Source organism: Mya arenaria, chromosome 12, assembly GCF_026914265.1.
Source record: "Mya arenaria isolate MELC-2E11 chromosome 12, ASM2691426v1".
Classification (NCBI taxonomy): Eukaryota; Metazoa; Mollusca; class Bivalvia; order Myida; family Myidae; genus Mya; species Mya arenaria.
In genome coordinates, this window is record NC_069133.1 from 62,577,602 (window position 1) to 62,592,104 (window position 14,503).

The following is a 14,503-nucleotide window of genomic DNA, read 5'->3' on the forward strand; positions in this document are numbered from 1 at the left end:
ACAATTAATCTGCTAAACCGTATGGATAAAATTTTATTGCTTCAAGTATACACAAGTTTACAGGTAAGTATAATTTTCCTACAGCACTTTCATTGTTTGAACTTAAAAAAGTAATTTTAGAATAATGTTTTAACTAAAACTGTACTAAATTTTTTAACCAACACCCCATGTTCACAGTTTTCCTACTACTGACTGACATGGAATAATCAAAATGGCAATATTTCATGAAAAATAATTAGTACATAAGTACCTAAATGTCGGACACAAACTTAAAAGTATATGAAAGTTTTGAAAAACTGTAAACTACTTGCAAAATATGTAAATGAAATCCAAAACAAGATTTAATCTTATCATTATTATTAAAGCGGTCTGTTGCCAATATTTTACTTGGATAGTGCATTATATGGAATTATGCAAATAATATTAATGCAACTAAATACAAAAATTTAAAAGTGCTGTTCATTACATCTGAATGTCTGGAATTCTAAAGCAAAAGACTTAGTTATATCATATATTGATCATGATCTCAAATTGTAATATGTCCAATATATTTTTTCATAATCCTAAAAAGAATTTTACAAAAAAATCATATTTTCCTTTAATAATTTCTTTGTATACTGTTAATGTAAAAATGTTTCCTTAATGGCAATATATAACTCAATCCCAATCAATTTTTGATTATTAATATTTTTATTTTACCTAGTTTGTTCATACAAATAATTTAATAAAAAATATATATTTATATAAATTACAACATAAAATTAAAAGATGCTTGCATTTTTCAATAAAAAAAATATCCATTAACATGACAGTATTGTCACAAACCTTTATCTAAAGTCCCCAGCAACATTTATTAAAAGGTTTACGAAGTCGAAGTATTGTACTAGATAGCCCTTAAATCCTCATAGTTAAACTTCGCAGATACTTCAATGAAGGAGAAATGAATCATGAAAAGTCCTCTCCAATACTTTTAAACCGTTCAAAATGCTTGCCGTCCTGAAATCCGCTTTAAAGATAATTACAGTGTACCTGTTTCAAATTGGCTTTCCCATTATTTATACCAATTTATCTGAATATCGTAGGTTACCGATAAAACTTGCAAGACATACAGCTTAGTGGAACAAATAAAGCATTAATAAATATTGTACAGTTTGGTTATAGTTAAACATTCATAAGCTTCATAAATTTATACTCTATTGAACACTAAGTATTCACTAAGTATTCATAACAAAGTACTTACATTTCTATTTTCCACAAAAAGATTGTTTTAATGATTTTGATGTTAATGTATGGTCTATGTTCTCTGTCAATAATGTGTATTCTATAATTGCTACATTCCAGTAGTGTCAATTGAATGTTGTGTTTACTTTGGCTAAGAGATTGTAATGTTTTGTTAATAATATTTCCTTTTGCCATAAAAGCAATTACCTAGTTGAGCAATAAAAGTATAAAAATTATCTTCTCCAAAACAAATGCGAAGACAAAAATACTATTATTATTTTTGATATAAAGATACATACCAATATATATATATAAAAATATTCCCCTGTTCCATGCAGTTATAAAGCTAAAGGCTATTTGCATTTACTGATTTAGAAACAAAAGAGTCAAATACGTCATAAAGCTGGCCCAACAATTTTATTTTTTTTGGCTAGCATAGGATTATGGAACTGAAAAGAAGTGAGATATTTACACAGACATTATTTTTCATGCCCACTGCACAAACATGTCAGCATGAAATGATTCACCGAGTTCTAGTTCAATATTCTTTTGAAAGCGAATAATAACTTCAATTTTCATATTTTAAGTACTTGTTAAAATATTTAAAATAATATCAACTTGAACATGCCATAAGCTGTTAATAACAATTGTAGCTGGAATATTATTCTAAAGCATTTTGGGTTTATAGCGTTATATTCTTTCAAAGAATTCATCAACATTGGACACTATTTTTCAATGCTAATACTTACTGACAATACAACACAGCAATGGCCTAAACATACACATACATTATATAGCTTTCGCTTTAATTTATTTCATCTATCAATTTTCCAAACTGCTTAATGATACTGATTTAATTACATAAAAAATCTGCTTTTATGTTTTAACGACCATTTATATAACAAGTTGACTACAAAACATGAATATTGCACTGTAATTAAATTTCTAGATTAGATTTCTAGATATTCCTTGAAAATGCATAAAAATTAATAATTGAAAGAAAATTAAGTTGTTCATATTATTTAAAGTAATTGGCTTACATACACGCCATGTTACGATAAGCTAAATGGTCAACACGCACTTAAACTGTGACAACAAACTTAATCATATTATTTTGGAAAAAAGTCTGAATACTAAAAGCTGTCTGGGTCATTTTGCAATACACTTATATTGAAGAATCATGCTATCATATTCTTAGAGCTATTCCACATTCGTAAACTCTACAAATTAAGTGACAGTAACTACAAAAGTCTATAGACTTTTAAATTTTAAAAGGCCAAGATAAATTGAAAATTTAGTGGTGTGCGACCATGACCGTACAATCATTCCTTAACAGCTACCGAAAAACAGGAAATCACATAAAATAGTTTCACACCAAATTTGTTCTCAACACATTTATTGTAATAAATTGTATCAATTTCAAATTCTATATACTACTTATTGTAATTAACTTGAAATTCAAATATAGTTACTGAGGCAAATCTTTCGCAGTATGATTCAGCAAACTTATATAAATATTCCATCCGAGGGTGATTTAAATGTTAAACATTTGAAACGATCATATATAAATTATTGGCAGCAATTCAAACAAATCATGAGACTCATTATGTACAGAAATAAATGCATGCACTTTTCATGATCATGATATATTTTTAAAACATGTTTAAAGTGAGAACAAAACATTAATTAGATTTCATTTACACAGTCTTCAACAAGGGAGGTAATTGTGTGATGACAATAAAAAAGAAGTTCCATACGGTTTTATCTTTGCCCGTGGGCAAGATAAGAATTTCAAGCATGGCCAAATTTTTGGATCTACTTATCTGAGGTATGAGAAAAGTAGTTAATTATGCCAATAGCTTTATGATTTTTGTTTGTTATTTGATAGGTAAATTAACATCACAAGGTAGATTTTTCAACATCAAATTTCAATATTTCTGATGCGTTTTATGGAAAACATGAAAAAACAAGGGCTGTCACAGTATGTGACGAATGCCCCCGAATGTGACATTGACCTACGAACAAGGTCAGTACATGAAAAGTTGATCTTGCCTCTACGTGTCAAATACATATGGCAAGTTATTTTAAATTGCCTCTGAACATAAAAAATACCACCCATACTTGACAACCTACACTGTTATGTCCTTATATTCAGAATTCCCTTGTGAATAAACACTTAGTGTATCTTCCACCTTAGAGGTAGGGACATGGGTCTTGCACATGACACGTCGTCTTCGTATGTGGAACACATGTCGCAAGTGATTTTAAAATCTGTCCATACAAGGGAAAGTAACAGCCCTGACACAACAACCTAAACTCTATGTCCTTATATGCAGCACTGCATTGTGAATAAACACTAAGTGTGACCTTGACCTTTGAGGCAGGGACACGGGTCTTGCACGCGACACGTTGTCTTGGTATGTGGAACACATGTGGCAAGTTATTTTAAAATATGTCCATACAAGGGAAAGTTACAGCCCGGACATGACAACCTATACTCTATGTCCTTATATGCAGCACTCCATTGTGAATAAACACTATGTGTGACCTTGACCTTTGAGGCAGGGACACGGGTCTTGCACGCGACACGTTGTCTTGGTATGTGGAACACATGTGGCAAGTTATTTTAAAATCTGTCCATACAAGAGAAAGTTACAGCCCGGACACAACAACCTATACTCTATGTCCTTATATGCAGCACTCCATTGTGAATAAACACTAAGTGTGACCTTGACCTTCGAGGTAGGGACACGGGTCTTGCACGCGACACGTTGTCTTGGTATGTGGAACACATGTGGCAAGTTATTTTAAAATCTGTCCATACAAGGGAAAGTAACAGCCCGGACACGACAACCTATACTCTATGTCCTTATATGCAGCACTTCATTGTAAATAAACACTAAGTGTGAACTTGACCTTTGAGGTAGGGACACAGGTCTTGCACGCGGCACGTCGTCTTGGTATGTGGAACACATGTGGCAAGTTATTTTAAAATCTGTCCATACATGAGAAAGTTACAGCCCGGACACGACAACCTATACTCTATGTCCTTATATGCAGCACTCCATTGTGAATAAACACTAAGTGTGACCTTGACCTTTGAGGTAGGGACACGAGTCTTGCACGCCACACGTCGTCTTGGTATGTGGAACACATGTGGCAAGTTATTTTAAAATCTGTCCATACAAGGGAAAGTTATAGAGCCGGACGGACGGATGGACGAACGAAGGTGGGCATAAAAATGCAAAACCAAACCGTCATAAATGACCAGCTATTGTTAAATACTTGGGTCACGTAAAACTAATTTTCAATTTATCTGACTGGTTCAAAGTGAACAAATAAATCATGTCTTGAAATATACGTAAAAACACTTAAATAACAATATGACAAGACACAAGACCACTATCCCTCAAATGCCCATTTGTATTTTTAAGACAAGAATTGACCCTGTGCATATATAAGTCAATAGAATAATAATATATATATCATGTGTTTCACGTCCAGATTGAAAAATCCAACCCGAGGGCACGCATGGAAGTTGGTTAAAAGGCTTGCCAAGTTATTTTCTTACATTCCTTATATCATCAATTTGTGGAAATATATTAACATTTATTTTACCAAAAAGTGCATGCAAAGTTGTTAACTGACATCGTGAGGCATAGTATTTTAATCACTGTTGACATCAATTAGTTCCTCTTTGATCTCTTTAATTTTCACTTATTGTTAGTACTGTAATTGTAAACTAAGATTCATCATTTAGTCTGTAATGACTGCGAGGCATGGCCAAAACTAACAATTTAGCCAACAATGATGACAACACCAGCCTTATGAAAATTATGTGTTACCGCAATCTTTTCATAGACAAGCTAAAAATGATTTTTTTATATAATAGTATTGGTAACAATTTATGTTATAGATTAACAATAACAAAAAACATGAACAAATACTTACAATGTTTGGAGAATGTGAACTAAAAATCACTCAAAAGTTTCACTTCCATTAGTTTTTAAATCTTTTTGCAAATCCAAATCATAGACCAATTGTTATAGACCCACTTAAAGCAAAATGCAATTTCATTTTAGCATAATCATTCTTAAAATCTGATAAAGAAAACAAGAAAATTAGCCATTTTGAGCCCTGTGAAGTGCCTAAAGGATTGACAGAAGAGAATTTGAACTGTCAGACTTTCATTGTTCCTTATGTGTATGATGAACACAATCACCATTACATGTTATAACAACCACTATGGATGAAAGACGAAAGGTAATATCTCCTTCATTAATAACTTTCACTTAGTACACTTTCTCTTACACCCCGTGATATGGGAAAGCGCAAAATCACTAATGTTTCAGCATAATTTCCTTTGATTACAATCTTGGTTTAACAACCTATGAAAAGCTTATGATTTTGAGCATTTCAATACAAAACATGCTTACACTTTTTGTCCAATTCTCTGGTTATGAATGGGGAAAATTTAATCTTTCGAAAGATCTTCAACAAAAATCTATGAAAAAAATAAATAACAATAGGCTAGTTTTACAAAATGGCTAACCAAACAACACCAACTGACACTTCTTTTACAAGGTTTTATAATTCAAACAGAACAATGAAAGTTCTCAAATTAAAATTAAAACTTTTTGTTAAATCCAACAATGTTAGTGTCATAACTCCTATAATATCAGCTTCACAGATTTGTAATGAGGTTAAAATTAAAAACTAGAGCTATCACAGAAGAAATGGCTACCCCCGCACACCACCTTGACACAGAATGTTATCAAATATTGAAAAAAAATCATAATATAAGTTATGAGATTATATCAAGGATAGTAATCAGTTTCAGAGCTCTGTTATGACAGTACAAATTAATGAGAAAAAATTAAAATGACGAGATCTTTAAAAAATCATTTTAGAAAATGAGCAGAATTGAAAATTTCATGAGAACCATATATGAAAATAATGCAAGACTTTGGCAAAACAAGAGAAATATTTCACTCATGAGAAAAATATAAACTTCTTTCTAATTACATTATGAACGAAAAACAGCCCATACTTTTGTTTGGCATTTTCTGTTATTCATGATATTTATATTTGTTTTGTTTTTTTATCTACTTATATTCTTTGCATAATGCACAACTTTGAAATGACACTGTACATCCAAACTCACAATTGCTCCGACTAAATGCTCCAAATCAAATCCATATTTCCTTGAAACAAATGAGTTAACAACTGTCCTTTGTGGAAAATCTTCATTCAAATAAGCATAATTTATATGTGAAAGTTATTTTTAAGCAATTATAATCCCCAAATAGCCTCATCGACTGACTAAACATAATTTAAATGATAACCCCTTTTCTTCTATGTAATATGAATAGTTATAATTACCATTCCCATGAAAACAATACATGCAGAAATTATAATAATAAATCAACACATTACTGATATCATTATTAAACCAGTCGACTTCAAAAATTGAAAGTTGAAATCAATTTTATGAAACAGGAGAAACAAAGACTTCATTGTGTCCTTTTTACGAATAATTGTTCAAAAATAATTAAGCTTAAAATATAATGACAAAAATTCAATTTAGCGTCAGCAAGGCCTTTCAATACAGCGACAAGACAATGACAGCTTTTATCCATGATCATAGCACAAGGCAATTACCATTCAAATCCTCTGTCATAAAATATTCATTCTGACAACAATATTACAAAACCTAAATCTTGAATTATGAATAAAGTATGCTTCAGCTTATGAGGCTGACCATGACAAAGTTTATAGCGGTAAACTATTTACATGACAAGTATCATGGTACTATCTATTTTTGATATTTATTAATTTAATAAATTATTGACAACAATACAATTACCAATAAATGAAACACACAAATAATTTCAAAACACAACATAGAAAATTAACATCATTTGCTTTCTTTCTCAATCAAAAGGGACATAACAGAACAATCATTAAAGCCTTTATTAGCGGCCTTGTAACACATTTGCCTATCATCTCTGGCAGCCTGTGTGCAATTCAGTTTCATTTAAATATCTTCAGTAGTTTTATAGCTCTGGCTAATGTTAATGTTTTTGCACGCCAATATCGACAAAGACTTTGTCAATCATCAAACCTTAACATATTTTCTTCACAAAGAAAGGACAAGCAACGCAAGAGTACCTTAAGCGGATGCCAGTGCTCGTCTGTTTTTGTTTTTTCATTATAAGAGGCATGACTCCACACCTGTTTAAGCCAAAAGTTACACTCTGGCCTTGCTCAACATGTGCATTAAATTTCTCTAGCAACATGTGGACTAAGTTTCATGTAAATACAAGGTGAATAAATTTTGAACGTATAGCCCAGGGCTATCACAATACATAAATTGTTTTTCTTCAAGCAAGATACAAGCTTAAAAAATACCTTAATTATTACAGTTCTCATGAAATGAATAATACTGGCAGTTGAAATAATAGGTAAATGAGCATTTTGATACAAAATTCAACCAACTAAATCTTTGGACACTGGATTTATTTCAAATGTCCACCTGTTAAGTTTACTGAAGCTCACAGGAAATCAGTCAATATTGAATTGTTCAGATGATATCATTACAAATAATATCAATGTACTGGAGAAATACATAGACAGACAAATAAAACCAATGCACTATAGATTTCTTACAAGGGTAATTGTATTATTACTAGATTGAACATCATAATTCAAACAATTCCCACCCTATCCGTGACGCTAATGTCAAATACTTTCATATTTATGTCTGTAACCATTATTTATGACAATGTTAACAATAGGATGTCCCGTTTCAATATCAATACGTAATTTGTTCCAATGTTTGGCTTTTCTTAAGTTGTATAAAAGCATTGTGTAAAAAAGATTGATTATTTCTATCGCTGTACTTAAATATCAAACAAAACAAGAAAATCCTTGCTTACAGTCTTTGTTGAAAAGTATGTGATTGGAATTTAGACAAACCTAATTTTGCAAGCAGGAAGATTTAGATTATGTTCATTTTGCGCATTAAATATGAGAAGTCTATTAAACTACAAAGAAGAATCACTTATTTAATTTCAAAATCAGGAATGAACTAATCATGTATGCAAAAGGTGATCATTTGTTGACAATGGAAAATATTTTTAATTTAAGATTGTCTAATTTTTATTTCAGCATTAAAAAGTTCCATGGGGTGTTCTGACCTTGCAAATATGCTAAATAAATTGGTAGTCCATTTACCAGGACAAATGAGATAAAACAAAGTTCACATAACTTTAGTGAAGCAGCACAAAAAGCATCCCCCCTCCCCTATGCTGAACAATTACTAAATAAATGTCCACAGCTGCATGAACTTACAGCTTTACAAGATTTGCCAGTCCTATTACCAATTAATCAAGAGCCATAACTCAATGGACAATTTTCCAGTGTTTGTGAAGGTTGTCAGCTTTCATAGTAATTACATATGATGCTTCAATAGCCAAAGTCTACTCAACTTTTTAAAATATGTGAGACTGAAGGTTTTTGCATTCATTGTCCACTAAGTCTAAGGTAAGAACTGTGGTCTTGCTCCATGACATGTCACACAAAAACCCAGGTGAACAATTAAATTTACATGCTGAACAAATTATTATGTTCCTATGATGAAGTTTCAGAAGTTAATGCCAACCACTTATGGAGATATTTGTGCAACAAACGTGTAGGTTCTGTATATTTCAATAATGCAAGGGCAATAACTCTTACAAAGTGTAAACCCCAAGCAGTACACAACTTAACTTTTTTAAGTATTTTTCTAATATGTAATGCCTCTATTTAGGTTTATCTGCATTAATTGTTTAATATGACTTTAACCTGGAAAGCATCCTGTTATAAGCAGTTTCATTATTTGATACCTTTGCGCATGCCCAAAGGCAGTTCAAGAGGCGTGGTTTGTGGCTTGTAACGCAACACGTTTGGAGGTGTTAACAAACCTCAATACAAATTGGCCAATGAGGTAATTTTAGTATTGCATGTTGATGTGCAGTTCGTTGTAGTTATATTTTACTTGGTCAACCTAACCAATGTGTAAACAATTATAAACTTGAACACTAAATTGTTAAATGGTCAAAGTATGTATTTTCAGAAATAGATAGACAGACTATTGACCTTTAACCAAATCATACTGCACAGTGCACACACATATAAAGTGTCCGATATGTTTATTAAATGGTTGATATATATCCAATAAATACCACTGGCCAATCAAATCTTATAAATGTGCAAATTAAGTGAAACCTATTGAAAACATATCCAGGTATATACAAATGGCTGCTGCAGGTTTAAAGGCATGAAACAAGATCTTCAGAGAGATTGACAAAGCAAGCGGACAAGTCCAATTCTATAAATAAAAGTAAAATGTCACTCACTCCACTTAAAATGCTTGACATGACTGCTTGTTTAGTGTCCTGTAGTTCCAAACTATTTCAATATGATAAATTTCCACTGAACACTTAATATACAAATTTTGAAATGCTGCAAGATTCGTATTATTTGATTGACTCTCAATGACTTCAATAAATTCTTAAATTCTTAACAATAAAGCATTCAAACAATTGACACATCATGATAGTATTGATAAAAATCAAAGAGATTAATTGATCAGATTCCTCAAGTACATGGTCTGAATTAAAGGGTTATAGTTGTTATTCTTTGTCTTTGACCTACAATGCATTGTCTCAAGAAAAGATCAATATTCATTCTTACTTATTTTAATCTGAGGAGTTGTTTTATTAAATTACTCAGATAAGCAGAATGCTTTCAGTATAATTGGTGAAACGTACTAAAGTTTTAGTATTTATACAATAAAACCAGAGACAAATTATAAGCAACAAAATAGTCATGGTAAAACTGTCCAAAGATAAATGGACAATATCTGTTTCATTTCCAGCTGAAATGAACGACAGGGGAAAGACCCATAAAAGCATTGCTGAATATATTATTTCTGTATATATATATATATATGTACTTATATTCATGTGCCTACCCAGGTGACAGTATCGATCAGGGTAAGAGTTATCTTTTTGGTTATAACTTATAAGCATATCACATAAGAGACAAACAAAGCTGCATTTATCATGAGAAGTTCGTTCACCATCCCAGATGGATACTCTCCCTATGTGACAATCAGTGTCTACTCAGAAAATATGTTTACAAAGGGAAGTAAGCCAAATATATCCTATGTTTATATTTGTATTATTTATGATTCTTAAATATGAATATAAGCAGTAAAAACACTACTCTAATCATGAAGTTAACTTAAATGGCAAAATCAATATAAATTTTATTGATGTACATGTCTTAAGAAAACACAATTAACATTTAATTTAACAAGTGGTTATTTCCAGTTATGCGCAGGGCACTCTCTTTTTTGTCGTGCAAATGAAGACCTCCATGAAAACTGCTTGCCACATTTACACATCAATGTACAAGACCCATGGGCACCTCTTGCATGTTCTTTCAAAAATTCATTACTGTTTAACCTCTTCTCACACTCTCTACAGGGATATAATTTCTTATCTCCATAGCTTCTCACATATCTAGAGAAGTTTGTCTTGTATGCATAGGAATTTTTGCATATGTCACAGACATATGGTCGGATCTCAGAATGCATGTTCATAATTATGTACAGTATAATACTCTTTCTCAAAACAGTTCTTATTACATACTTCACAAACATATTTACTGTTGAGAGTATGATGCTTCCTCTTGTGAGCGTTATAAACCTTGCTATTGTTAATTTCCTTCGAACAGTATTCACAAATGATTTTAATGTTTTCGTGCATAGTTCTTATGTGCTGTTTCAAATAGTGTTTCTCACAGTACCTTTTCTCGCAAATGTGACATGCAAAAATAATATTCTTTTCTGTTTTCTTTTTCTTTAATTTTGTTGACAGCGACTCAGTTATCTGATCACCTGAATAACAGCTTTTGATTCATCATTTATATGAATACCACCAATTTCGTTAAAAGCAAAAGAAAATGTTAGAATCATTTTCGAATCGTCTCTCAATTGAACCTGTTTCATTAAATGTTGTCAAACTAGAAAATACCTCACTAACTTCAATTTCTGATCTTTTATCCATTATATCATTTGATATCCTTTCAACAAATTATTTCATGTAATTTTAGTCAGTCTCCATATCGTTATTTTCATTTTCTTTCTTTCCATAAGACAGGTTTCTTCTTCACTGTTTTCGTCAGGCTGTGTTGAATTTTTTCTTTCTTCCTTGTCAACCTGTACTTGTATGTTATTATCGCGTAGTTTCATTCATTTCATCACCATCATTCTTAACAATCTCCATATCCTTCGTCAGATTCCTGCTTGAATGTTCCAATGAAACATCATTCCAATTTGGAAAGGAAAACACGTCCAACTTCTTCAGTCATCACAGAAAGATCTGGAAATTAAGAACAAAATATATATTGTACAAATCCCAAAACAATGACATGTACTGTTCACAAAACAATATCAATTACATGTACTGATACTCCCCCCTCCCCAACCATCTTATTTACATGTACCAATCCCCTAAACACTGTCTATTACATGTACCAATCCCTTCAACAATGTCTATTACATGTACCAATCCCTTCAACAATGTCTATTACATTTACCAATTTCACCAACAATAGAGCTGCAACAATTTACTCAAAGCTCGATTCGATTTGATTCCGATACCAAACATGTTAATTCGATTATTTTCGATTTGATTCAGGTTTTATTTATTGCTGTTATTTAATATTTACTTGTACATGTTAAGCGTGTTTAATCATTGCATCAAGAACAAACTCTAATGAACAAAACATCTTGTTTACATATTTGAATTAAAAAAACCATTACACACTTATAACAGAAACTTTCTGTTGTTAAAATTTTATTGAATTACAAAACATGACATAACATCACTATGACCATGATAGGTGTATATATGTTTATTGTCTGTTAAGTGTTGACTTGTTAGCTAGTGTGACAAGAAAATTCAATTATTTTAACAAAATGTTTTAATATCTTCAATAAGTCAGTTTCATCTGGCTGATGGATGTTGTTAGACTATTTGTTTGACACATCTGACACGTCGAAACTGATGATTTGATTTTGAATTAAAGAGTTAGATCTAACTGCCCTATGGTTTGGCCAACGGAATATGATTTTTTGGGGGAGGCATGGGTGGAAAAAAATTACGACTTAAAAGATCCGAAATTTTTTTTTTGTCCTGATGTTTACTTTCCTTTTTCATTAATAACAGTAGGACACATCTAACCAAGAAAATCTAAACATGTTATAGTGGTAAATTACAAAACTTATTTATATAAGAGGCTTAAAATCAAGATTTAGGCTGATGTTACTGAATACTGTTTGAAACATTGTGACAGGTAAAAATTTGTTGTGACAGGTAAGCTTTTAGTTTTTACCTGTCACATTGTCCTGTGAAGAAAAAGTTTTTGCGTTGTCTGGTAAACCTGTTTTTTTGAACGGCCAGCCCTGATCAGTGAAGTAGGACTTGGGAGCCAGCTCTTGGTCCACAGTTACATACAACATCATCAGGTTAAAATGCTCATCTTTTCACTGCAGCTGAAAAGAGTCAACAAATGATTTACACTAGTTGAATTTCTACATTCATGTATGAATGAGAGTTCTAGGTGTACACAGAGCATCATTCCATTCTTAAGCTTCATTTTTTGGTGCTGTTAGTAAACCACCACGGTCATTTATTAGCTACAATAATGAGCGATCAGGGATACTTTTTCATTATTTTGACATTCTTGTGTATCCCTGTAATGCTTAAACTCTCCACCATTCAACACCGGGCGAAAGAATATATCGTATTATAATGCATCGATTTTGAATAATAATGAGTTGTTCATTATATACCCGACATTGATCTGAACAGGATTTAATTTGTCATTAGTTGTTATTTTCACATAATTACATTCTTGGTCACGAATACCATGTCATGTACACAACCTGTCAGATTTGTCCAAGATTCACAGATATCGGTATACCTGATAAACAATCATCACATGTAAGTGTGTTATGACATCTGAACATCTTTTTTGGCATAATGACATAAATAAATATGTGATTTAATAGTAGGCAATAATATGTTCATAGTAATTTCAATTTATAACGGAGATAATTTCAGAATTGTGGCCGCCAGGATTCTCTGTGCAAGGACCGTTCGCTACTATTTACTGGGATGGTGGACGTCATGAGCCTGCCATGGTATAAAAAACATCAAAAGACTCGTTGTTGGCCATTTAGGTGGACTAGGTCATTTATATATTTAAAGTCATTCTAATGCACCAGTCAAATGTAACCACACACGGTATCCCCCGGACCTGGGGTGGTTACAATTGACTGGTGAATAGTCTATATGTCTCTAAAGACTATCCATATAATTCAAGGCTATATCCTGAATTATGAACCTTAGTAAACCTGATCTGATTATTATTTCTTTTCAATTATTTTTCAAATGCAAAAAAAAACATCAACAGATTAATCATTTTATCGATAGGATTTCGGGTCTGCCACAATCATAAAACTAGTTAACGGCCATTTACATTAACTATCTGTGGTTTAATGGCATATTTATAAAAAGGGTAAGTAACTATTGTTGGCGCGGTTACATATCACTAGTTTTAAAAACTAGCTTGGAGTACTTTATGTTTCTCTATTTAAATATTTATAGCGAAGAAAGGCTGAAAGCATCAACTTTTGTATTCGTTAGTCCCAGAACAGACAAAGCAGATACTAATTGTGCTATGTATAAACTTATGTCTGATTAGATTTTATTACAATAAAATTATTGTCCCAAGATTGTTAAGGTTGATGGTGAGCAAGATTCCATGAAACTTGGTAAGATAAAATCAATAACTTGTAATTGATGTATTAAGAATACATGTCTTTGTCACTAGAGTCACCCCCCCCCCCCACAACTCCGTTGGCGCAGTATGAAATGCATACAACAAAGAAATAGAGTAATGCATACAACATAGGCAAAGAAGGGTTTTCACATTTGCATACAACATACACAAAGAAGGATGTTGAGAAACGCATACAGTATAGAATATGAACAAAAATATTGACATTGAAATATAATTGTTTAAATCAATAAATTAGTATGTTTATGAGGTTAGTCAAGTGAAAAATAGCTTATTCACTTTATTTTTGAAGTTTGCTTTTAAAACTAAAACATAATTGATTTGTTTTTCAAACTTTTTGTTTTGTTTGAATAGGGAAAAGAACCTT

At 31.7% G+C, this 14,503-nt stretch overlaps 1 protein-coding gene and 1 long non-coding RNA gene across 8 annotated transcripts in view; both read right to left on the minus strand.

Annotated features, from left to right (window-relative positions):
- The window catches only part of LOC128211927 (uncharacterized), a 28,762-nt gene extending 21,870 nt beyond the window's left edge, over nt 1–6,892 (minus strand). For 3 of the 7 annotated variants that reach the window (XM_052917073.1, XM_052917076.1, XM_052917070.1), the window contains exon 1: nt 826–1,008. The gene's annotated coding sequence lies outside the window, so the exon portion shown is untranslated. Of the gene's footprint in view, nt 1–579; nt 592–825; nt 1,009–1,029; nt 1,257–5,172; nt 5,445–6,385 lie in introns of those variants that run through there. The other 4 variants (XM_052917071.1, XM_052917072.1, XM_052917074.1 and 1 more) reach the window with 4 other exon arrangements.
- A 141-nt stretch (nt 6,893–7,033) lies between these two features.
- LOC128211930 (uncharacterized) lies at nt 7,034–13,788 on the minus strand. Its single transcript, XR_008257357.1, has 2 exons — nt 12,667–13,788; nt 7,034–11,651 (listed from the first exon to the last, which is right to left on the minus strand). It is a non-coding gene; the product is annotated as an uncharacterized LOC128211930 (long non-coding RNA).
- Between the last annotated feature and the right edge of the window lie 715 nt (nt 13,789–14,503).